This window comes from Oncorhynchus masou, unplaced genomic scaffold (assembly GCF_036934945.1).
Source record: "Oncorhynchus masou masou isolate Uvic2021 unplaced genomic scaffold, UVic_Omas_1.1 unplaced_scaffold_948, whole genome shotgun sequence".
Taxonomy (NCBI): Eukaryota; Metazoa; Chordata; class Actinopteri; order Salmoniformes; family Salmonidae; genus Oncorhynchus; species Oncorhynchus masou.
The window spans coordinates 1-24,957 of NW_027015975.1; the positions used below are offsets into that span (position 1 = coordinate 1).

Below are 24,957 nucleotides of genomic sequence, written 5' to 3' on the forward strand. Positions count from 1 at the left end.
ACCATCTATGGCTTCAATACTGATGGATCAGAAATATTACCATCTATGGCTTCAATACTGATGGATCAGAGATATTACCATCTATGGCTTCAATACTGATGGATCAGAGATATTACCATCTATGGCTTCAATACTGATGGATCAGAGATATTACCATCTATGAATTTGAATCAGCTCCTAGAGAAATATTACCATCTATGGCTCCAATAGACCTGCGAGTGGTCTGACTGAGGCAGGCGTTAGACTAGACCTGCGAGTGGTCTGACTGAGGCAGGCGTTAGACTAGACCTGCGAGTGGTCTGACTGAGGCAGGCGTTAGACTAGACCTGCGAGTGGCCTGACTGAGGCAGGCGTCAGATTAGACCTGCGAGTGGTCTGACTGAGGCAGGCGTTAGACTAGACCTGCGAGTGGTCTGACTGAGGCAGGCGTTAGATTAGACCTGCGAGTGGTCTGACTGAGGCAGGCGTTAGACTAGACCTGCGAGTGGTCTGACTGAGGCAGGCGTTAGATTAGACCTGCGAGTGGTCTGACTGAGGCAGGCGTTAGACTAGACCTGCGAGTGGTCTGACTGAGGCAGGCGTTAGATTAGACCTGCGAGTGGTCTGACTGAGGCAGGCGTTAGATTAGACCTGCGAGTGGTCTGACTGAGGCAGGCGTCAGATTAGACCTGCGAGTGGTCTGACTGAGGCAGGCGTCAGATTAGACCTGCGAGTGGTCTGACTGAGGCAGGCGTTAGATTAGACCTGCGAGTGGTCTGACTGAGGCAGGTGTTAGATTAGACCTGCGAGTGGTCTGACTGAGGCAGGCGTTAGATTAGACCTGCGAGTGGTCTGACTGAGGCAGGCGTTAGATTAGACCTGCGAGTGGTCTGACTGAGGCAGGCGTTAGATTAGACCTGCGAGTGGTCTGACTGAGGCAGACGTTAGATTAGACCTGCGAGTGGTCTGACTGAGGCAGGCGTTAGATTAGACCCGCGAGTGGTCTGACTGAGGCAGGTGTTAGATTAGACCTGCGAGTGGTCTGACTGAGGCAGGCGTTAGATTAGACCTGCGAGTGGTCTGACTGAGGCAGGCGTTAGACCTGCGAGTGGTCTGACTGAGGCAGGCGTTAGATTAGACCTGCGAGTGGTCTGACTGAGGCAGGCTTTAGACTACAAGCATTTTAAAGTGCAACATTAATGACGATGGTTTTGGGAGACAGTTCGGAGATTTAACGGTGCTCCTAAGGTTCTAACGATGAACTTAGACTTAAGATGGTTCGGGGAAATGGGCCCAGTACAGGCTGTTGACCCACCTGGTCTCAGATCAACGTTCTCCATGTTGTTCCTGACCTCACTCCTCTCCTTCAGGTAAGCACCCCTGTACCTGGGACAACGGAGGCTGTTCTCACATCTGTATCGTCAAGGGAGACGGAACCACACGCTGCTCCTGTCCTGTTCATCTGGTCCTGCTGCAGAATGAACTCTCCTGTGGAGGTATAACCCCTGACCCCTGACCCTGCGCTGCTGGTCACAGCTTTACACTTGATAGTGAACTTTGGAGATGGACTGACGTGAAATGATATCCCTGCCGTAACACGCAGAGCATTGAGTTGGTCAGATGTGAACGCAGGATTACAATGCCTCACCTGTCTCTCCTCTCCCAGAACAGTTGTAACCTGTCTCTCCTCCTCCAGAACAGTTGTAACCCGTCTCTCCTCCTCCAGAACAGTTGTAACCTGTCTCTCCTCCCCAGAACAGTTGTAACCTGTCTCTCCTCCTCCAGAACAGTTGTAACCTGTCTCTCCTCCTCCAGAACAGTTGTAACCCGTCTCTCCTCCTCCAGAACAGTTGTAACCCGTCTCTCCTCCTCCAGAACAGTTGTAACCTGTCTCTCCTCCAGAACAGTTGTAACCTGTCTCTCCTCCAGAACAGTTGTAACCCGTCTCTCCTCCAGAACAGTTGTAACCTGTCTCTCCTCCAGAACAGTTGTAACCCGTCTCTCCTCCTCCAGAACAGTTGTAACCCGTCTCTCCTCCCCCAGAACAGTTGTAACCCGTCTCTCCTCCAGAACAGTTGTAACCTGTCTCTCCTCCCCAGAACAGTTGTAACCCGTCTCTCCTCCTCCAGAACAGTTGTAACCCGTCTCTCCTCCAGAACAGTTGTAACCCGTCTCTCCTCCTCCAGAACAGTTGTAACCTGTCTCTCCTCCTCCAGAACAGTTGTAACCTGTCTCTCCTCCAGAACAGTTGTAACCTGTCTCTCCTCCTCCAGAACAGTTGTAACCTGTCTCTCCTCCCCAGAACAGTTGTAACCCGTCTCTCCTCCAGAACAGTTGTAACCCGTCTCTCCTCCTCCAGAACAGTTGTAACCTGTCTCTCCTCCAGAACAGTTGTAACCTGTCTCTCCTCCAGAACAGTTGTAACCCGTCTCTCCTCCTCCAGAACAGTTGTAACCCGTCTCTCCTCCTCCAGAACAGTTGTAACCCGTCTCTCCTCCTCCAGAACAGTTGTAACCTGTCTCTCCTCTCCAGAACAGTTGTAACCTGTCTCTCCTCTCCTCCTCCAGAACAGTTGTAACCTGTCTCTCCTCCTCCAGAACAGTTGTAACCCGTCTCTCCTCCTCCAGAACAGTTGTAACCCGTCTCTCCTCCCCCAGAACAGTTGTAACCTGTCTCTCCTCCTCCAGAACAGTTGTAACCTGTCTCTCCTCCAGAACAGTTGTAACCTGTCTCTCCTCCAGAACAGTTGTAACCTGTCTCTCCTCCCGAACAGTTGTAACCTGTCTCTCCTCCAGAACAGTTGTAACCTGTCTCTCCTCTCCTCCTCCAGAACAGTTGTAACCTGTCTCTCCTCCAGAACAGTTGTAACCTGTCTCTCCTCCCGAACAGTTGTAACCTGTCTCTCCTCCCGAACAGTTGTAACCTGTCTCTCCTCCAGAACAGTTGTAACCTGTCTCTCCTCCAGAACAGTTGTAACCCGTCTCTCCTCCCCAGAACAGTTGTAACCTGTCTCTCCTCCAGAACAGTTGTAACCTGTCTCTCCTCCTCCAGAACAGTTGTAACCTGTCTCTCCTCCCCAGAACAGTTGTAACCCGTCTCTCCTCCCCAGAACAGTTGTAACCCGTCTCTCCTCCTCCAGAACAGTTGTAACCCGTCTCTCCTCCAGAACAGTTGTAACCCGTCTCTCCTCCAGAACAGTTGTAACCTGTCTCTCCTCCAGAACAGTTGTAACCTGTCTCTCCTCCTCCAGAACAGTTGTAACCTGTCTCTCCTCCCGAACAGTTGTAACCTGTCTCTCCTCCAGAACAGTTGTAACCTGTCTCTCCTCTCCTCCTCCAGAACAGTTGTAACCTGTCTCTCCTCCCGAACAGTTGTAACCTGTCTCTCCTCCAGAACAGTTGTAACCTGTCTCTCCTCCAGAACAGTTGTAACCCGTCTCTCCTCCTCCAGAACAGTTGTAACCCGTCTCTCCTCCCCAGAACAGTTGTAACCTGTCTCTCCTCCAGAACAGTTGTAACCTGTCTCTCCTCCTCCAGAACAGTTGTAACCTGTCTCTCCTCCCCAGAACAGTTGTAACCCGTCTCTCCTCCCCAGAACAGTTGTAACCCGTCTCTCCTCCTCCAGAACAGTTGTAACCCGTCTCTCCTCCAGAACAGTTGTAACCCGTCTCTCCTCCAGAACAGTTGTAACCTGTCTCTCCTCCAGAACAGTTGTAACCTGTCTCTCCTCCTCCAGAACAGTTGTAACCCGTCTCTCCTCCAGAACAGTTGTAACCTGTCTCTCCTCCCCCAGAACAGTTGTAACCTGTCTCTCCTCCCCCAGAACAGTTGTAACCCGTCTCTCCTCCAGAACAGTTGTAACCCGTCTCTCCTCCCCAGAACAGTTGTAACCTGTCTCTCCTCCTCCAGAACAGTTGTAACCCGTCTCTCCTCCAGAACAGTTGTAACCTGTCTCTCCTCCTCCAGAACAGTTGTAACCTGTCTCTCCTCCAGAACAGTTGTAACCTGTCTCTCCTCCTCCAGAACAGTTGTAACCTGTCTCTCCTCCTCCAGAACAGTTGTAACCTGTCTCTCCTCCAGAACAGTTGTAACCTGTCTCTCCTCCAGAACAGTTGTAACCTGTCTCTCCTCCAGAACAGTTGTAACCTGTCTCTCCTCCAGAACAGTTGTAACCTGTCTCTCCTCCAGAACAGTTGTAACCTGTCTCTCCTCCAGAACAGTTGTAACCTGTCTCTCCTCCAGAACAGTTGTAACCTGTCTCTCCTCCAGAACAGTTGTAACCTGTCTCTCCTCCAGAACAGTTGTAACCTGTCTCTCCTCCAGAACAGTTGTAACCTGTCTCTCCCCCAGAACAGTTGTAACCCGTCTCTCCTCCTCCAGAACAGTTGTAACCTGTCTCTCCTCCAGAACAGTTGTAACCTGTCTCTCCTCCAGAACAGTTGTAACCCGTCTCTCCTCCTCCAGAACAGTTGTAACCCGTCTCTCCTCTCCAGAACAGTTGTAACCTGTCTCTCCTCTCCAGAACAGTTGTAACCCGTCTCTCCTCCCCAGAACAGTTGTAACCCGTCTCTCCTCCAGAACAGTTGTAACCCCTCTCCTCCTCTCCAGAACAGTTGTAACCCGTCTCTCCTCCCCAGAACAGTTGTAACCCGTCTCTCCTCCAGAACAGTTGTAACCCGTCTCTCCTCTCCAGAACAGTTGTAACCCGTCTCTCCTCCCCAGAACAGTTGTAACCCGTCTCTCCTCCAGAACAGTTGTAACCCGTCTCTCCTCTCCAGAACAGTTGTAACCCGTCTCTCCTCCCCAGAACAGTTGTAACCCGTCTCTCCTCCAGAACAGTTGTAACCCGTCTCTCCTCTCCAGAACAGTTGTAACCTGTCTCTCCTCTCCTCCCCCAGAACAGTTGTAACCCGTCTCTCCTCCTCCAGAACAGTTGTAACCTGTCTCTCCTCCCCAGAACAGTTGTAACCTGTCTCTCCTCCCCAGAACAGTTGTAACCTGTCTCTCCTCCAGAACAGTTGTAACCTGTCTCTCCTCCAGAACAGTTGTAACCCGTCTCTCCTCTCCAGAACAGTTGTAACCTGTCTCTCCTCTCCAGAACAGTTGTAACCCGTCTCTCCTCCCCAGAACAGTTGTAACCTGTCTCTCCTCCTCCAGAACAGTTGTAACCCGTCTCGCCTCCCCCAGAACAGTTGTAACCCGTCTCTCCTCCTCCAGAACAGTTGTAACCTGTCTCTCCTCCCCCAGAACAGTTGTAACCTGTCTCTCCTCCCCCAGAACAGTTGTAACCTGTCTCTCCTCCCCAGAACAGTTGTAACCTGTCTCTCCTCCCCAGAACAGTTGTAACCTGTCTCTCCTCCCCAGAACAGTTGTAACCTGTCTCTCCTCCAGAACAGTTGTAACCTGTCTCTCCTCCAGAACAGTTGTAACCCGTCTCTCCTCCCCAGAACAGTTGTAACCCGTCTCTCCTCCCCAGAACAGTTGTAACCCGTCTCTCCTCCCCAGAACAGTTGTAACCCGTCTCTCCTCCAGAACAGTTGTAACCTGTCTCTCCTCTCCCAGAACAGTTGTAACCCGTCTCTCCTCCCCCAGAACAGTTGTAACCTGTCTCTCCTCCCCAGAACAGTTGTAACCTGTCTCTCCTCCAGAACAGTTGTAACCTGTCTCTCCTCCCCCAGAACAGTTGTAACCCGTCTCTCCTCCCCCAGAACAGTTGTAACCCGTCTCTCCTCCCCAGAACAGTTGTAACCCGTCTCTCCTCCTCCAGAACAGTTGTAACCCGTCTCTCCTCCCCAGAACAGTTGTAACCCGTCTCTCCTCCCCAGAACAGTTGTAACCTGTCTCTCCTCCAGAACAGTTGTAACCTGTCTCTCCTCCAGAACAGTTGTAACCTGTCTCTCCTCCAGAACAGTTGTAACCTGTCTCTCCTCCCCAGAACAGTTGTAACCTGTCTCTCCTCCCCAGAACAGTTGTAACCTGTCTCTCCTCCTCCAGAACAGTTGTAACCTGTCTCTCCTCCCCAGAACAGTTGTAACCTGTCTCTCCTCCAGAACAGTTGTAACCCGTCTCTCCTCTCCAGAACAGTTGTAACCTGTCTCTCCTCTCCAGAACAGTTGTAACCCGTCTCTCCTCCCCAGAACAGTTGTAACCCGTCTCTCCTCCTCCAGAACAGTTGTAACCCGTCTCTCCTCCCCCAGAACAGTTGTAACCCGTCTCTCCTCCTCCAGAACAGTTGTAACCCGTCTCTCCTCCCCCAGAACAGTTGTAACCTGTCTCTCCTCCCCCAGAACAGTTGTAACCTGTCTCTCCTCCCCAGAACAGTTGTAACCTGTCTCTCCTCCCCAGAACAGTTGTAACCTGTCTCTCCTCCAGAACAGTTGTAACCTGTCTCTCCTCCAGAACAGTTGTAACCCGTCTCTCCTCCCCCAGAACAGTTGTAACCCGTCTCTCCTCCCCAGAACAGTTGTAACCCGTCTCTCCTCTCCAGAACAGTTGTAACCCGTCTCTCCTCCTCCAGAACAGTTGTAACCCGTCTCTCCTCTCCCAGAACAGTTGTAACCCGTCTCTCCTCCCCCAGAACAGTTGTAACCTGTCTCTCCTCCCCAGAACAGTTGTAACCTGTCTCTCCTCCAGAACAGTTGTAACCTGTCTCTCCTCCCCCAGAACAGTTGTAACCCGTCTCTCCTCCCCCAGAACAGTTGTAACCCGTCTCTCCTCCCCAGAACAGTTGTAACCCGTCTCTCCTCCTCCAGAACAGTTGTAACCCGTCTCTCCTCCTCCAGAACAGTTGTAACCTGTCTCTCCTCCCCAGAACAGTTGTAACCCGTCTCTCCTCCCCAGAACAGTTGTAACCCGTCTCTCCTCCCCAGAACAGTTGTAACCTGTCTCTCCTCCTCCAGAACAGTTGTAACCTGTCTCTCCTCCTCCAGAACAGTTGTAACCTGTCTCTCCTCCAGAACAGTTGTAACCTGTCTCTCCTCCAGAACAGTTGTAACCTGTCTCTCCTCCAGAACAGTTGTAACCTGTCTCTCCTCCTCCAGAACAGTTGTAACCTGTCCCAGAACAGTTGTAACCCGTCTCTCAGAACAGTTGTAACCCGTCTCTCCTCCCCCAGAACAGTTGTAACCCGTCTCTCCTCCCCCAGAACAGTTGTAACCCGTCTCTCCTCCCCAGAACAGTTGTAACCCGTCTCCTCCCCAGAACAGTTGTAACCTGTCTCTCCTCCTCCAGAACAGTTGTAACCTGTCTCTCCTCCTCCAGAACAGTTGTAACCTCTCCTCCCCAGAACTCTCCTCCTCCCCAGAACAGTTGTAACCCGTCTCTCCTCCCCAGAACAGTTGTAACCCGTCTCTCCTCCCCAGAACAGTTGTAACCTGTCTCTCCTCCAGAACAGTTGTACCTGTCTCTCCTCCCCCAGAACAGTTGTCTCTCCTCCCCAGAACAGTTGTAACTCTCTCCTCCCCCAGAACAGTTGTAACCTGTCTCCCCAGAACAGTTGTAACCCTCCTCTCTCCTCCCCAGAACAGTTGTAACCCGTCTCTCCTCCTCCAGAACAGTTGTAACCTGTCTCTCCTCCAGAACAGTTGTAACCCGTCTCTCCTCCCCAGAACAGTTGTAACCTGTCTCTCCTCCTCCAGAACAGTTGTAACCCGTCTCTCCTCCCCAGAACAGTTGTAACCCGTCTCTCCTCCTCCAGAACAGTTGTAACCCGTCTCTCCTCCTCCAGAACAGTTGTAACCCTGTCTCTCCTCCCCAGAACAGTTGTAACCCGTCTCTCCTCCTCCAGAACAGTTGTAACCCGTCTCTCCTCCACCAGAACAGTTGTAACCCGTCTCTCCTCCTCCAGAACAGTTGTAACCCGTCTCTCCTCCTCCAGAACAGTTGTAACCCGTCTCTCCTCCTCCAGAACAGTTGTAACCCGTCTCTCCTCCCCAGAACAGTTGTAATCGTCTCTCCTCCCCAGAACAGTTGTAACCCGTCTCTCCTCCTCCAGAACAGTTGTAACCCGTCTCTCCTCCTCCAGAACAGTTGTAACCTGTCTCTCCTCCAGAACAGTTGTAACCTGTCTCTCCTCCTCCAGAACAGTTGTAACCCGTCTCTCCTCCTCCAGAACAGTTGTAACCTGTCTCTCCTCCTCCAGAACAGTTGTAACCCGTCTCTCCTCCAGAACTCCTCCAGAACAGTTGTAACCCGTCTCCTCCTCCAGAACAGTTGTAACCTGTCTCTCCTCCTCCAGAACAGTTGTAACCCGTCTCTCCTCCTCCAGAACAGTTGTAACCTCTCTCCTCCTCCAGAACAGTTGTAACCCTCTCTCCTCTCCAGAACTCCTCCTCCAGAACAGTTGTAACCTGTCTCTCCTCCCCAGAACAGTTGTAACCTGTCTCTCCTCCCCAGAACAGTTGTAACCTGTCTCTCCTCCCCCAGAACAGTTGTAACCTGTCTCTCCTCCCCCAGAACAGTTGTAACCCGTCTCTCCTCCTCTCTCCTCCTCCCAGAACAGTTGTAACCCGTCTCTCCTCCTCCAGAACAGTTGTAACCCGTCTCTCCTCCTCCAGAACAGTTGTAACCCAGTTGTCTCTCCTCCCCAGAACAGTTGTAACCCGTCTCTCCTCCCCAGAACAGTTGTAACCTGTCTCTCCTCCCCCAGAACAGTTGTAACCTGTCTCCTCCCCAGAACAGTTGTAACCCGTCTCTCCTCCCCCAGAACAGTTGTAACCCGTCTCTCCTCCCCAGAACAGTTGTAACCTGTCTCTCCTCCCCAGAACAGTTGTAACCCGTCTCTCCTCCCCAGAACAGTTGTAACCCGTCTCTCCTCCCCAGAACAGTTGTAACCCTCCTCCTCCAGAACAGTTGTAACCCGTCTCTCCTCCCCAGAACTGTCTCTCTCCTCCTCCAGAACAGTTGTAACCTGTCTCTCCTCCAGAACAGTTGTAACCTGTCTCTCCTCTAACCTCTCTCCTCCAGAACAGTTGTAACCCGTCTCTCCTCCTCCAGAACAGTTGTCTCTCCTCCTAACCCGTCTCTCCTCCTCCAGAACAGTTGTAACCCGTCTCTCCTCCTCCAGAACAGTTGTAACCCGTCTCTCCTCCTCCAGAACAGTTGTAACCCGTCTCTCCTCCTCCAGAACAGTTGTAACCCGTCTCTCCTCCCCCAGAACAGTTGTAACCTGTCTCTCCTCCAGAACAGTTGTAACCTGTCTCTCCTCCAGAACAGTTGTAACCTGTCTCTCCTCCTCCAGAACAGTTGTAACCTGTCTCTCCTCCTCCAGAACAGTTGTAACCCGTCTCTCCTCCTCCAGAACAGTTGTAACCCGTCTCTCCTCCTCCAGAACAGTTGTAACCCGTCTCTCCTCCTCCAGAACAGTTGTAACCTGTCTCTCCTCCCCAGAACAGTTGTAACCTGTCTCTCCTCCCCAGAACAGTTGTAACCTGTCTCTCCTCCCCAGAACAGTTGTAACCTGTCTCTCCTCCCCAGAACAGTTGTAACCTGTCTCTCCTCCCCAGAACAGTTGTAACCTGTCTCTCCTCTCCTCCTCCAGAACAGTTGTAACCTGTCTCTCCTCTCCTCCTCCAGAACAGTTGTAACCTGTCTCTCCTCCAGAACAGTTGTAACCTGTCTCTCCTCCCCAGAACAGTTGTAACCCGTCTCTCCTCCTCCAGAACAGTTGTAATCTGTCTCTCCTCCTCCAGAACAGTTGTAACCCGTCTCTCCTCCAGAACAGTTGTAACCCGTCTCTCCTCCAGAACAGTTGTAACCTGTCTCTCCTCCAGAACAGTTGTAACCCGTCTCTCCTCCTCCAGAACAGTTGTAACCCGTCTCTCCTCCTCCAGAACAGTTGTAACCCGTCTCTCCTCCTCCAGAACAGTTGTAACCCGTCTCTCCTCCTCCAGAACAGTTGTAACCCGTCTCTCCTCCTCCAGAACAGTTGTAACCCGTCTCTCCTCCTCCAGAACAGTTGTAACCCGTCTCTCCTCCCCCAGAACAGTTGTAACCTGTCTCTCCTCCAGAACAGTTGTAACCTGTCTCTCCTCCTCCAGAACAGTTGTAACCCGTCTCTCCTCCTCCAGAACAGTTGTAACCCGTCTCTCCTCCTCCAGAACAGTTGTAACCCGTCTCTCCTCCTCCAGAACAGTTGTAACCCGTCTCTCCTCCTCCAGAACAGTTGTAACCTGTCTCTCCTCCCCAGAACAGTTGTAACCTGTCTCTCCTCCCCAGAACAGTTGTAACCTGTCTCTCCTCCCCAGAACAGTTGTAACCTGTCTCTCCTCCCCAGAACAGTTGTAACCTGTCTCTCCTCTCCTCCTCCAGAACAGTTGTAACCTGTCTCTCCTCTCCTCCTCCAGAACAGTTGTAACCTGTCTCTCCTCCAGAACAGTTGTAACCTGTCTCTCCTCCAGAACAGTTGTAACCCGTCTCTCCTCCCCAGAACAGTTGTAACCCGTCTCTCCTCCCCAGAACAGTTGTAACCCGTCTCTCCTCCCCAGAACAGTTGTAACCTGTCTCTCCTCTCCTCCTCCAGAACAGTTGTAACCTGTCTCTCCTCCCCCAGAACAGTTGTAACCTGTCTCTCCTCCTCCAGAACAGTTGTAACCCGTCTCTCCTCCAGAACAGTTGTAACCTGTCTCTCCTCCAGAACAGTTGTAACCCGTCTCTCCTCCTCCAGAACAGTTGTAACCCGTCTCTCCTCCTCCAGAACAGTTGTAACCCGTCTCTCCTCCCCAGAACAGTTGTAACCCGTCTCTCCTCCCCAGAACAGTTGTAACCCGTCTCTCCTCCCCAGAACAGTTGTAACCTGTCTCTCCTCTCCTCCTCCAGAACAGTTGTAACCTGTCTCTCCTCCTCCAGAACAGTTGTAACCTGTCTCTCCTCCCCCAGAACAGTTGTAACCTGTCTCTCCTCCTCCAGAACAGTTGTAACCTGTCTCTCCTCCTCCAGAACAGTTGTAACCCGTCTCTCCTCCAGAACAGTTGTAACCTGTCTCTCCTCCAGAACAGTTGTAACCCGTCTCTCCTCCTCCAGAACAGTTGTAACCCGTCTCTCCTCCCCAGAACAGTTGTAACCCGTCTCTCCTCCCCAGAACAGTTGTAACCCGTCTCTCCTCCCCAGAACAGTTGTAACCCGTCTCTCCTCCCCAGAACAGTTGTAACCCGTCTCTCCTCCCCAGAACAGTTGTAACCCGTCTCTCCTCCCCAGAACAGTTGTAACCCGTCTCTCCTCCTCCAGAACAGTTGTAACCTGTCTCTCCTCCCCAGAACAGTTGTAACCTGTCTCTCCTCCCCAGAACAGTTGTAACCTGTCTCTCCTCCCCAGAACAGTTGTAACCTGTCTCTCCTCTCCAGAACAGTTGTAACCTGTCTCTCCTCTCCAGAACAGTTGTAACCTGTCTCTCCTCCTCCAGAACAGTTGTAACCTTTCTCTCCTCCAGAACAGTTGTAACCTGTCTCTCCTCCTCCAGAACAGTTGTAACCCGTCTCTCCTCCTCCAGAACAGTTGTAACCTGTCTCTCCTCCCCCAGAACAGTTGTAACCTGTCTCTCCTCCCCAGAACAGTTGTAACCCGTCTCTCCCCCAGAACAGTTGTAACCCGTCTCTCCTCCCCAGAACAGTTGTAACCCGTCTCTCCCCCAGAACAGTTGTAACCCGTCTCTCCTCCCCAGAACAGTTGTAACCTGTCTCTCCTCCCCAGAACAGTTGTAACCCGTCTCTCCTCCTCCAGAACAGTTGTAACCCGTCTCTCCTCCTCCAGAACAGTTGTAACCCGTCTCTCCCCCAGAACAGTTGTAACCCGTCTCTCCTCCCCAGAACAGTTGTAACCCGTCTCTCCTCCCCAGAACAGTTGTAACCTGTCTCTCCTCCTCCAGAACAGTTGTAACCCGTCTCTCCCCCAGAACAGTTGTAACCCGTCTCTCCTCCCCAGAACAGTTGTAACCTGTCTCTCCTCCTCCAGAACAGTTGTAACCCGTCTCTCCCCCAGAACAGTTGTAACCCGTCTCTCCTCCCCAGAACAGTTGTAACCTGTCTCTCCTCCTCCAGAACAGTTGTAACCTGTCTCTCCTCCAGAACAGTTGTAACCTGTCTCTCCTCCTCCAGAACAGTTGTAACCTGTCTCTCCTCCAGAACAGTTGTAACCTGTCTCTCCTCCTCCAGAACAGTTGTAACCCGTCTCTCCTCCCCAGAACAGTTGTAACCCGTCTCTCCTCTACCCCAGAACAGTTGTAACCCGTCTCTCCTCCCCAGAACCCCCCACCTGTTCTCCAGAACAGTTCTCCTGTGTGTCCGGGGAGGTGGACTGTATTCCCCACGCGTGGCGGTGTGACGGCTACCCAGAGTGTGATGACAGCAGCGACGAGGGAGACTGTCCTGTCTGTTCAGATGCAGAGTTTCAGTGTGACTCCAGACAGTGTGTTGACCTCGGCCTCCGCTGCAACGGAGAGGTCAACTGTCAGGATCGCTCAGACGAGAACAAATGTGAAGGTAAGACAGGAACACACACAGGGAGGGAGAGACACCTCTCACACACACAGAGAGGAGAGACACTTCTCTCACACACACAGAGAGAGGGAGAGACACCTCTCACACACACACAGAGAGGGAGAGACACTTCTCTCACACACACACAGAGAGGGAGAGACACCTCTCTCACACACACAGAGAGGGAGAGACACCTCTCACACACACACAGAGAGGAGAGACACTTCTCTCACACACACACAGAGAGGAGAGACACTTCTCTCACACACACAGAGAGAGGGAGAGACACCTCTCACACACACAGAGAGAGGGAGAGACACCTCTCACACACACACAGAGAGGGAGAGACACCTCACACACACACACAGAGGGAGAGACACATCTCTCACACACACACAGAGAGGGAGAGACACACCTCTCACACACACACAGAGAGGGAGAGACACACCTCTCACACACACACAGAGAGGGAGAGACACCTCTCACACACACACAGAGAGGGAGAGACACTTCTCTCACACACACACAGAGAGGGAGAGACACCTCTCACACAGAGAGGGAGAGACACCTCTCACACACACAGAGAGGGAGAGACACTTCTCTCACACACACAGAGAGAGGGAGAGACACCTCTCACACACACACAGAGAGGGAGAGACACTTCTCTCACACACACAGAGAGGGAGAGACACTTCTCTCACACACACACACACACAGAGAGGGAGAGACACATCTCACACACACACACACAGAGAGGGAGAGACACATCTCACACACACACACAGAGAGGGAGAGACACCTCTCACACACACACACAGAGAGGGAGAGACACCTCTCACACACACACAGAGAGGGAGAGACACCTCACACACACACACAGAGGGAGAGACACATCTCTCACACACACACAGAGAGGGAGAGACACATCTCTCACACACACACAGAGAGGGAGAGACACACCTCTCACACACACACAGAGAGGGAGAGACACCTCTCACACACACACAGAGAGACACATGTCTCACACACACACAGAGAGGGAGAGACACATCTCTCACACACACACAGAGAGGGAGAGACACATGTCTCACACACACACACAGAGAGGGAGAGACACATGTCTCACACACACACAGAGAGGGAGAGACACATGTCTCACACACACACAGAGAGGGAGAGACACATGTCTCACACACACAGAGAGGGAGAGACACATGTCTCACACCCTGGTTTAAACCTGGTTTAACCTGGTTTCACCCTCTCCAGTCTAATGTAGATTACTGCTGAACCTGGTTTAACCTGGTTTAACCCTCTCCAGTCTAATGTAGATTACTGTTTAACCTGGTTTAACCTGGTTTAACCCTGGTTTAAGCGGGTTTAACCCTCTCCAGTCTAATGTAGATTACTGTTTTTAACCTGGTTCAACCTGGTTTAACCCTCTCCAGTCTAATGTAGATTACTGTTTAACCTGGTTCAACCCTCTCCAGTCTAATGTAGATTACTGTTTAACCTGGTTCAACCTGGTTTAACCCTCTCCAGTCTAATGTAGATTACTGTTTAACCTGGTTTAACCCTCTCCAGTCTAATGTCGATTACTGTTTAACCTGGTTCAACCTGGTTTAACCCTCTCCAGTCTAATGTAGATTACTGTTTAACCTGGTTCAACCTGGTTTCACCCTCTCCAGTCTAATGTGGATTACTGTTTAACCTGGTTCAACCCTCTCCAGTCTAATGTAGATTACTGTTTAACCTGGTTCAACCCTCTCCAGTGCGGTGCTCCCCGGACCACTTCAGCTGTTCTAGCGGTCAGTGCGTGGGGAAACATCAGAAGTGTGACCACTCTACAGACTGCTCTGACAACTCGGACGAGATGGGCTGCTGTAAGTCTATTCAATTATAGATCTGATCCGAGGACAGTTTCTCTCACGGGGAAGTGTTTTCTATAGTGTGTCCTCATGACAGATCTGATCCTAGACCAGTTTATCTATAGTGTGTCCTCATGACAGATCTGATCCTAGACCAGTGTATCTATAGTGTTTCTCCATGACAGATCTGATCCTAGACCAGTTTATCTATAGTGTGTCCTCATGACAGATCTGATCCTAGACCAGTTTAACTATAGTGTGTCCTCATGACAGATCTGATCCTAGACCAGTTTATCTATAGTGTTTCTCCATGACAGATCTGATCCTAGACCAGTTTATCTATAGTGTCTACATGACAGATCTGATCCTAGACCAGTTTATCTATAGTGTGTCCTCATGACAGATCTGATCCTAGACCAGTTTAACTATAGTGTGTCCTCATGACAGATCTGATCCTAGACCAGTTTATCTATAGTGTTTCTCCATGACAGATCTGATCCTAGACCAGTTTATCTAGTGTGTCCTCATGACAGATCTGATCCTAGACCAGTTTATCTATAGTGTTTCTCCATGACAGATCTGATCCTAGGACAGTTTATCTATAGTGTGTACTCATGACAGATCTGATCCTAGACCAGTTTATCTATAGTGTGTTCTCATGACAGATCTGATCCTAGACCAGTTTATCTATAGTGTGTTCTCATGACAGATCTGATCCTAGACCAGTTTATCTCACGCGGAAGTGTTTTCTATAGTGTGTCCTCATGACAGATCTGATCCTAGACCAGTTTATCTATAGTGTGTCCTCATAACAGATCTGATCCTAGACCAGTTTATCTATAGTGTGTCCTCATGACAGATCTGATCCTAGACCAGTTTATCTATAGTGTGTCCTCATGGCAGATCTGATCCTAGACCAGTTTATCTATAGTGTGTCCTCATAACAGATCTGATCCTAGACCAGTTTATCTATAGTGTGTCCTCATGACAGATCTGATCCTAGACCAGTTTATCTATAGTGTGTCTCCATGACAGATCTGATCCTAGACCAGTTTATCTATAGTGTGTCTCCATGACAGATCTGATCCTAGACCAGTTTATCTATAGTGTGTCTCCATGACAGATCTGATCCTATACCAGTTTATCTATAGTGTGTCCTCATGACAGATCTGATCCTAGACCAGTTTATCTATAGTGTGTCCTCATGACAGATCTGATCCGAGACCAGTTTATCTATAGTGTGTCTACATGATGGGGTGTAGAATGTGTTCCAACTAACTGCCTAAAAGGTAGTATTTCCCTGCTGGATCTCTCAACTAAACATAGAATAATGTCATTCTAGTAAGCTCCTCCTCTGCCCCCCCCCAGACCCAACAGAGGAGCCGTCCTCCCAGCCTACCAACACCATCGGCTCCATTGTGGGGGTTGTCATGGCGCTGTTTGTGGTGGGCGCCATCTACTTGGTGTGCCAGCGCGTGCTCTGTCCCCAGATGAAAGACGACAGGGAGACAGGAACCAATGATTTGGTGGTCCACGGCCCTTCTGTTTCTCTGGGTTATGTACCTCACCCTGCCTCTCTGTCCGGGTCTCTGCCAGGTAGGACCGCTCGCCACACAACCCAGACCGATGGATCGGCTCCTAGAGAGAGGCCACCATCTATAGCTACAATCTGCATGTGATCAATACAATTTGATGAGACACCCCCAGTCCAGACCTCATGACCCCCAGTCCAAACCTCATGACCCCCAGTCCAAACCTCATGACCCCCAGTCCAAACCTGTTAAATGAGAAATACTTGATTTTCTTTGTTATTGACTCCTGCTACTTTGTCTTGTTGATAAAGTATATCTTGTCTTCAGGTATGTCCAGGGGGAAGTCTGTGATTGGTTCGTTGAGCATCATGGGCGGGTCCAGTGGCCCCCCTTACGACCGCGCCCACGTAACTGGAGCCTCCTCCTCAAGCTCCTCCTCCACCAAGGGCACTTACTTCCCCCCGGTACGACACACACACACACACACACACACACACACACACACACACACACACACACACACACACACACACACACACCTTACACACTTTACACACACACACATATTTTATTGTGTTACAATTTCCTTTATTTATTTATTCACATTTTAACTGCATTGTGGGAAATATTTCATAAGTCAACATCTGTTTACACCTGCTGTATTTGGCTCGTGTCATGAATAACGATTTGTTTTTAAACTTTTCTCTCCATGTCCCTCTTTCTCCTCTCCTCTCTCCTCTTCTTCCATCCATCCCTCTCTCCTCTCCCCTTCCCTCTCCTCTTCCTCCATCCATCCCTGTCTCCTCTCCCCTTTCCCTCTCCTCTCTCCCCTTCCCTCTCCTCTCTCCCCTTCCCTCTCCTCTCTCCCCTTCCTCCATCCATCCCTCTGTCTCCTCTCCAGATCCTGAACCCTCCTCCATCTCCTGCGACCGTCAGATCTCAGTACACCATGGAGTTTGGCTACTCCTCCAACAGCCCGTCAACGCACCGTTCATACAGGTAACCCTCTGCTCCCCGCCACGGTTGTCTCTCCTTGTCACGGTTGTCTCTCCTCGCCACGGTTGTCTCTCCTCGCCACGGTTGTCTCTCCTCGCCACGGTTGTCTCTCCTTGTCACGGTTGTCTCTCCTCGCCACGGTTGTCTCTCCCCGCCACGGTTGTCTCTCCCCGCCACGGTTGTCTCTCCCCGCCACGGTTGTCTCTCCCCGCCACGGTTGTCTCTCCCCGCCACGGTTGTCTCTCCCGCCACGGTTGTCTCTCCTCGCCACGGTTGTCTCTCCTCGCCACGGTTGTCTCTCCCCGCCACGGTTGTCTCTCCCCGCCACGGTTGTCTCTCCTCAAGATGCTCTACTGTAGACGAACCCTAGGAAACTCAACAATGGGATTTATTTTCCGTGTTCTGTTTCCAGAGGGCAGCGGAGGGATATGTCGTCTGCTTCATAATGTAATCAGGCTGTGGTATTTATTGTTCAGCAGGCTGTTGTTCGGCTCGATGGAAAAAGGCCGTCCTGCAGCACATGCTGTCATTGGGGGAGACAACCCTGGACACAACATTACACACAACCCTGTACACAACGTAATACACAACGTTACACACAACCCTGTACACAACGTAATACACAACGTTACACACAACCCTGTACACAACCCTGGACACAACGTTACACACAACCCTGTACACAACAATACATACAACGTTACACACAACCCTGTACACAACATTACACACAACCCTGTACACAACATTACACACAACCCTGGACACAACCCTGTACACAACAATACACACAACCCTGTACACAACAATACACACAACCCTGTACACAACATTACACACAACCCTGTACACAACATTACACAACCCTGGACACAACATTACACACAACCCTGGACACAACATTACACAACCCTGGACACAACATTACACACAACCCTGGACACAACATTACACACAACCCTGTACACAACATTACACACAACCCTGTACACAACGTAATACACAACCCTGTACACAACCCTGGACACAACAATACACAACATTACACACAACCCTGTACACAACGTAATACACAACCCTGTACACAACCCTGGACACAACAATACACAACATTACACACAACCCTGGACACAACAATACACACAACCCTGTACACAACAATACACACAACCCTGTACACAACAATACACACAACCCTGTACACAACATTACACACAACCCTGTACACAACAATACACACAACCCTGTACACAACCCTGGACACAACAATACACACAACCCTGTACACAACATTACACACAACCCTGTACACAACATTACACACAACCCTGTACACAACGTTACACACAACCCTGTACACAACATTACACACAACCCTGTACACAACATTACACACAACCCTGTACACAACAATACACACAACCCTGGACACAACAATACACACAACCCTGGACACAACAATACACAACCCTGTACACAACAATACACACAACCCTGTACACAACAATACATACAACGTTACACACAACCCTGTACACAACAATACACACAACCCTGGACACAACAATACACAACCCTGTACACAACAATACACACAACCCTGTACACAACATTACACACAACCCTGTACACAACAATACACAACCCTGTACACAACAATACACAACCCTGGACACAACAATACACACAACCCTGTACACAACAATACACACAACCCTGTACACAACAATACACACAACAATACACACAACCCTGTACACAACAATACACACAACCCTGTACACAACATTACACACAACCCTGTACACAACAATACACACAACCCTGTACACAACGTAATACACAACCCTGTACACAACGTTACACACAACCCTGTACACAACATTACACACAACCCTGTACACAACATTACACACAACCCTGTACACAACATTACACACAACGTTGTACACAACAATACACACAACGTTACACACAACCCTGTACACAACGTTACACACAACCCTGTACACAACGTTACACACAACCCTGTACACAACGTTACACACAACCCTGTACACAACGTTACACACAACCCTGTACACAACGTTACACACAACCCTGTACACAACGTTACACACAACCCTGTACACAACGTTACACACAACGTTACACACAACGTTACACACAACGTTACACACAACCCTGTACACAACGTTACACACAACCCTGTACACAACGTTACACACAACCCTGTACACAACGTTACACACAACGTTACACACAACCCTGTACACAACGTTTACACACAACGTTACACACAACGTTACACAGAACCCTGGACACAACGTTACACACAACCCTGGACACAACGTTTACACACAACATTACACACAACCCTGTACACAACGTTACACACAACCCTGGACACAACCCTGATCCAGACAGGAAATAAATAAACTCTACAATTTAATATAGTAGTAATATTATGGTAATATAATGTGATATTATGGTGATATTATAGTAATAATATAATGTAATATGGTAATATAATGTATAATTATAGTAATAATGTAATGTAATATTATAGCAATAATGTAATAATATGTTTAATATTATGGTAATATTATAATGTAATATTTTAGTAATAATATCATGGTAATATTATGGTAATATAATGTAATATTATGGTCATGTTATATTGTAGTAGTAATATAATGGTAATATTATAGTAGTAATAGTATAATAGTAATATAATGGTAATATGGTAGTAGTAATATAATGGTAATATGGTAGTAGTAATATTATAGTGGTAATATAATGGTAATATTGTAGTTGTAATATAATGGTAATATAATGGTAGTAATATAATGGTAATATAATGGTAGTAATATAATGGTAATATTGTAGTAGTAATATAGTGGTAAAATTATTGTAGTAGTAATATAATGGTAATATTGTAGTAGTAATATAATGGTAATATTGTAGTAGTAATATAATGGTAATATTGTAGTAGTAATATAATGGTAATATGATAGTAGTAATATAATGGTAATATGATAGTAGTAATATAATGGTAATATTGTAGTTGTAATATAATGGTAATATTGTAGTAGTAATATAATGGTAATATTATAATGGTAATATGATAGTAGTAATATAATGGTAATATTGTAGTTGTAATATAATGGTAATATTGTAGTAGTAATATAATGGTAATATGATAGTAGTAATATAATGGTAATATGATAGTAGTAATATAATGGTAATATGATAGTAGTAATATAATGGTAATATGATAGTAGTAATATAATGGTAATATGATAGTAGTAATATAATGGTAATATGATAGTAGTAATATAATGGTAATATTGTAGTAGTAATGGTAATATTGTAGTAGTAATATAATGGTAATAATGTAGTGGTAATATAATGGTAATAATATAATGGTAATATTATAGTAGTAATGTAATGGTAATATGATAGTAGTAATGTAATGGTAATATGATAGTAGTAATACAGTGGTAATATTGTAGTAGTAATATAATGGTAATATTGTAGTGGTAATATAATGGTAATATTGTAGTAGTAATATAATGGTAATATTGTAGTGGTAATATAATGGTAATATTGTAGTGGTAATATAATGGTAATATGGTAGTGGTAATATAATGGTAATAGTATAATAGTAATATAATGGTAATATGGTAGTAGTAATATAATGGTAATATGGTAGTAGTAATATTATAGTGGTAATATAATGGTAATATTGTAGTTGTAATATAATGGTAGTAATATAATGGTAATATAATGGTAGTAATATAATGGTAATATAATGGTAGTAATATAATGGTAATATTGTAGTAGTAATATAGTGGTAAAATTATTGTAGTAGTAATATAATGGTAAAATTATTGTAGTAGTAATACAATGGTAATATTGTAGTAGTAATACAATGGTAATATTGTAGTAGTAATATAATGGTAATATTGTAGTAGTAATATTATAATGGTAATATAATGGTAATATTATAATGGTAATATTAAAATGGTAATATGATAGTAGTAATATAATGGTAATATGATAGTAGTAATATAATGGTAATATGATAGTAGTAATACAATGGTAATATTGTAGTTGTAATATAATGGTAATATTGTAGTAGTAATATAATGGTAATATTATAATGGTAATATGATAGTAGTAATATAATGGTAATATGATAGTAGTAATATAATGGTAATATTGTAGTTGTAATATAATGGTAATATTGTAGTAGTAATATAATGGTAATATGATAGTAGTAATATAATGGTAATATGATAGTAGTAATATAATGGTAATATGATAGTAGTAATATAATGGTAATATGATAGTAGTAATATAATGGTAATATGATAGTAGTAATATAATGGTAATATGATAGTAGTAATACAGTGGTAATATTGTAGTAGTAATACAGTGGTAATATTGTAGTAGTAATATAATGGTTATAGTGTAGTAGTAATATAATTGTAATATTGTAGTAGTAATATAATGGTAATATTATAGTACTATAATGGTAATATTGTAGTAGTAATATAATGGTAATATGATAGTAGTAATATAATGGTAATAATGTAGTAGTAATATAATGGTAATAATATAATGATAATATGATAGTAGTAATATAATGGTAATATTGTAGTAGTAATATAATGGTAATAGTATAGTAGTAATATAGTAGTAATATAGTGGTAATATGATAGTAGTAATATAATGGTAATAGTATAATAGTAATATAATGGTAATATGGTAGTAGTAATATAATGGTAATATGGTAGTAGTAATATTATAGTGGTAATATAATGGTAATATTGTAGTTGTAATATAATGGTAATATAATGGTAGTAATATAATGGTAATATAATGGTAGTAATATAATGGTAATATAATGGTAGTAATATAATGGTAATATTGTAGTAGTAATATAGTGGTAAAATTATTGTAGTAGTAATATAATGGTAATATTGTAGTAGTAATATAATGGTAATATTGTAGTAGTAATATAATGGTAATATTGTAGTAGTAATATAATGGTAATAGTATAATGGTAATATAATGGTAATATTATAATGGTAATATGATAGTAGTAATATAATGGTAATATGATAGTAGTAATATAATGGTAATATGATAGTAGTAATATAATGGTAATATTGTAGTTGTAATATAATGGTAATATTGTAGTAGTAATATAATGGTAATATTATAATGGTAATATGATAGTAGTAATATAATGGTAATATGATAGTAGTAATATAATGGTAATATTGTAGTTGTAATGTAATGGTAATATTGTAGTAGTAATATAATGGTAATATGATAGTAGTAATATAATGGTAATATGATAGTAGTAATATAATGGTAATATGATAGTAGTAATATAATGGTAATATGATAGTAGTAATATAATGGTAATATGATAGTAGTAATATAGTGGTAATATTGTAGTAGTAATACAGTGGTAATATTGTATTAGTAATATAATGGTTATAGTGTAGTAGTAATATAATGGTAATAGTGTAGTAGTAATATAATTGTAATATTGTAGTAGTAATATAATGGTAATATTATAGTACTATAATGGTAATATTGTAGTAGTAATATAATGGTAATATGATAGTAGTAATATAATGGTAATAATGTAGTAGTAATATAATGGTAATAATATAATGATAATATGATAGTAGTAATATAATGGTAATATTGTAGTAGTAATATAATGGTAATAGTATAGTAGTAATATAGTAGTAATATAGTGGTAATATAGTGGTAATATGATAGTAGTAATATAATGGTAATAGTATAGTAGTAATATAATGGTAATATTATAGTAGTAATATAATGGTAATAGTATAGTAGTAATATAATGGTAATATTGTAGTAGTAATATAATGGTAATAGTATAGTAGTAATATAGTAGTAATATAGTGGTAATATGATAGTAGTAATATAATGGTAATAGTATAGTAGTAATATAATGGTAATATTATAGTAGTAATATAATGGTAATAGTATAGTAGTAATATAATGGTAATATTGTAGTAGTAATATAATGGTAATAGTATAGTAGTAATATAGTAGTAATATAGTGGTAATATAGTGGTAATATGATAGTAGTAATATTAGGGTAATAGTATAGTAGTAATATAATGGTAATAGTATAGTAGTAATATAATGGTAATAGTATAGCAGTAATATAATGGTAATAGTATAGTAGTAATATAATGGTAATAGTATAGTAGTAATATAATGGTAATAGTATAGCAGTAATATAATGGTAATAGTATAGCAGTAATTTAATGGTAATAGTATAGCAGTAATATAATGGTAATAGTATAGTAGTAATATAATGGTAATAGTATAGCAGTAATATAATGGTAATAGTATAAGAGTAATATAATGATATATAAAACTACGGGTCTGATCAGTTGCTGTCTGCTTCTGGTTCTGACTGGTTCTGGTTCTGACTGGTTCTGACCTCCCGCTGAGCCAGTCTTCTCATCATGTCTGGAGACTGAACTCTTCTTCAAACAGTCAGTCATGTAAATGTACAACAGGTTGGTAACTTGTGTCTGGAGACTGATCTCTTCTTCTGTCAGGCTAATTAATGTATCTGCTCTCCTTCCTGTCCCCAGTTACCGTCCCTACACCTACAGTCACTTCGCCCCTCCCACAACCCCCTGCTCCACGGACGTCTGCGACAGCGACTACACCCCCGGACGCCGCGCCCCGCCCACCTCCAGCTCCGGCGTCGCCAAAGGTTACACCAGCGACCTGAACTACGACTCGGAACCCTTTCCCCCACCCCCCACCCCCCGCAGCCAGTACCTGTCAGCGGAGGAGAACTATGAGAGCTGCCCCCCTCCCCCTATACGGAGCGCTCCTACTCTCACCACCTCTACCCCCGCCCCCATCACCCTGCACAGACTCCTCCTGAAACCCCTCGCTGTACATAACAATTGTTGATATTGTGTTTCTAAAAGAGGGGAGGAGAGGAGGCTGCTGGCGTCAATGTACAGAACATATGAACAGAGAGACAGGAAGCTCGGGGTGGAAGAAAGAGCTCCGGGAACATTTGTACATTTTAAAAATAGAAAAAAGCATATCTATATATTTTCTATACAGCGTTTACTGGATACACCGTAGAGGTTTGTATTCAAACATTTGTACATTTATTTTTTATTTTTTAAGAAAACGTTTTATTAAAACCATCACAAACATGATAAGTTGCCTTAAATCCAGAAGATACAAACAGTTGTTACGAGGCTGGAAGAACATTTAAAACACGTAGATGGTACTCTCTGACTCCGAATAACACACCGCGACAACGCCCGGAACAAGGAGAGGAGGGCGGAGTGGAGAGGCAGGACGACGCCCCCTGGAGGTGACAGACAGCTACTGCAGCACAAAACTCTGCAGCCTGGGCAGCCATTTTGTAGTGGATCTGTGATCCCCATAGTAACCAGTCAGCTGGTTTCCATAGTAACAGACAACAAGGTGTACTGAGTGATTTGAGCTCCTTTCTAATGGTTTCCTGGTTTTCCAGGATTTCCTGTCTGCCTGTATTGCTTCAACTAGGTACTACATATTATACAAGCTCCTTATTCATCTAACAGGGTACATAAAGAACCTCTGACCCGACCCGGGGCCCCTCGTCACTACCACATCACTCCAGACCCGACCCGGGGCCCCTCGTCACTACCACATCACTCCAGACCCGACCCGGGGCCCCTCGTCACTACCACAACACTCCAGACCCGACCCGGGGCCCCTCGTCACTACCACAACACTCCTGAACCCGACCCGGGGCCCCTCGTCACTACCACAACACTCATGACCCGACCCGGGGCCCCTCGTCACTACCACATCACTCCAGACCTGACCCGGGGCCCCTCGTCACTACCACATCACTCCAGACCCGACCCGGGGCCCCTCGTCACTACCACAACACTATTGACCCGACCCGGGGCCCCTCGTCACTACCACAACACTATTGACCCGACCCGGGGCCCCTCGTCACTACCACATCACTCCAGACCCGACCCGGGGCCCCTCGTCACTACCACAACACTCCTGACCCGACCCGGGGCCC

At 45.8% G+C, this 24,957-nt stretch overlaps 1 pseudogene; it reads left to right on the plus strand.

Annotated features, from left to right (window-relative positions):
* The first annotated feature begins 1,349 nt into the window (after positions 1-1,349).
* LOC135538372 (low-density lipoprotein receptor-related protein 6-like) lies at positions 1,350-23,802 on the plus strand (annotated as a pseudogene).
* The last annotated feature ends 1,155 nt before the right edge of the window (positions 23,803-24,957 follow it).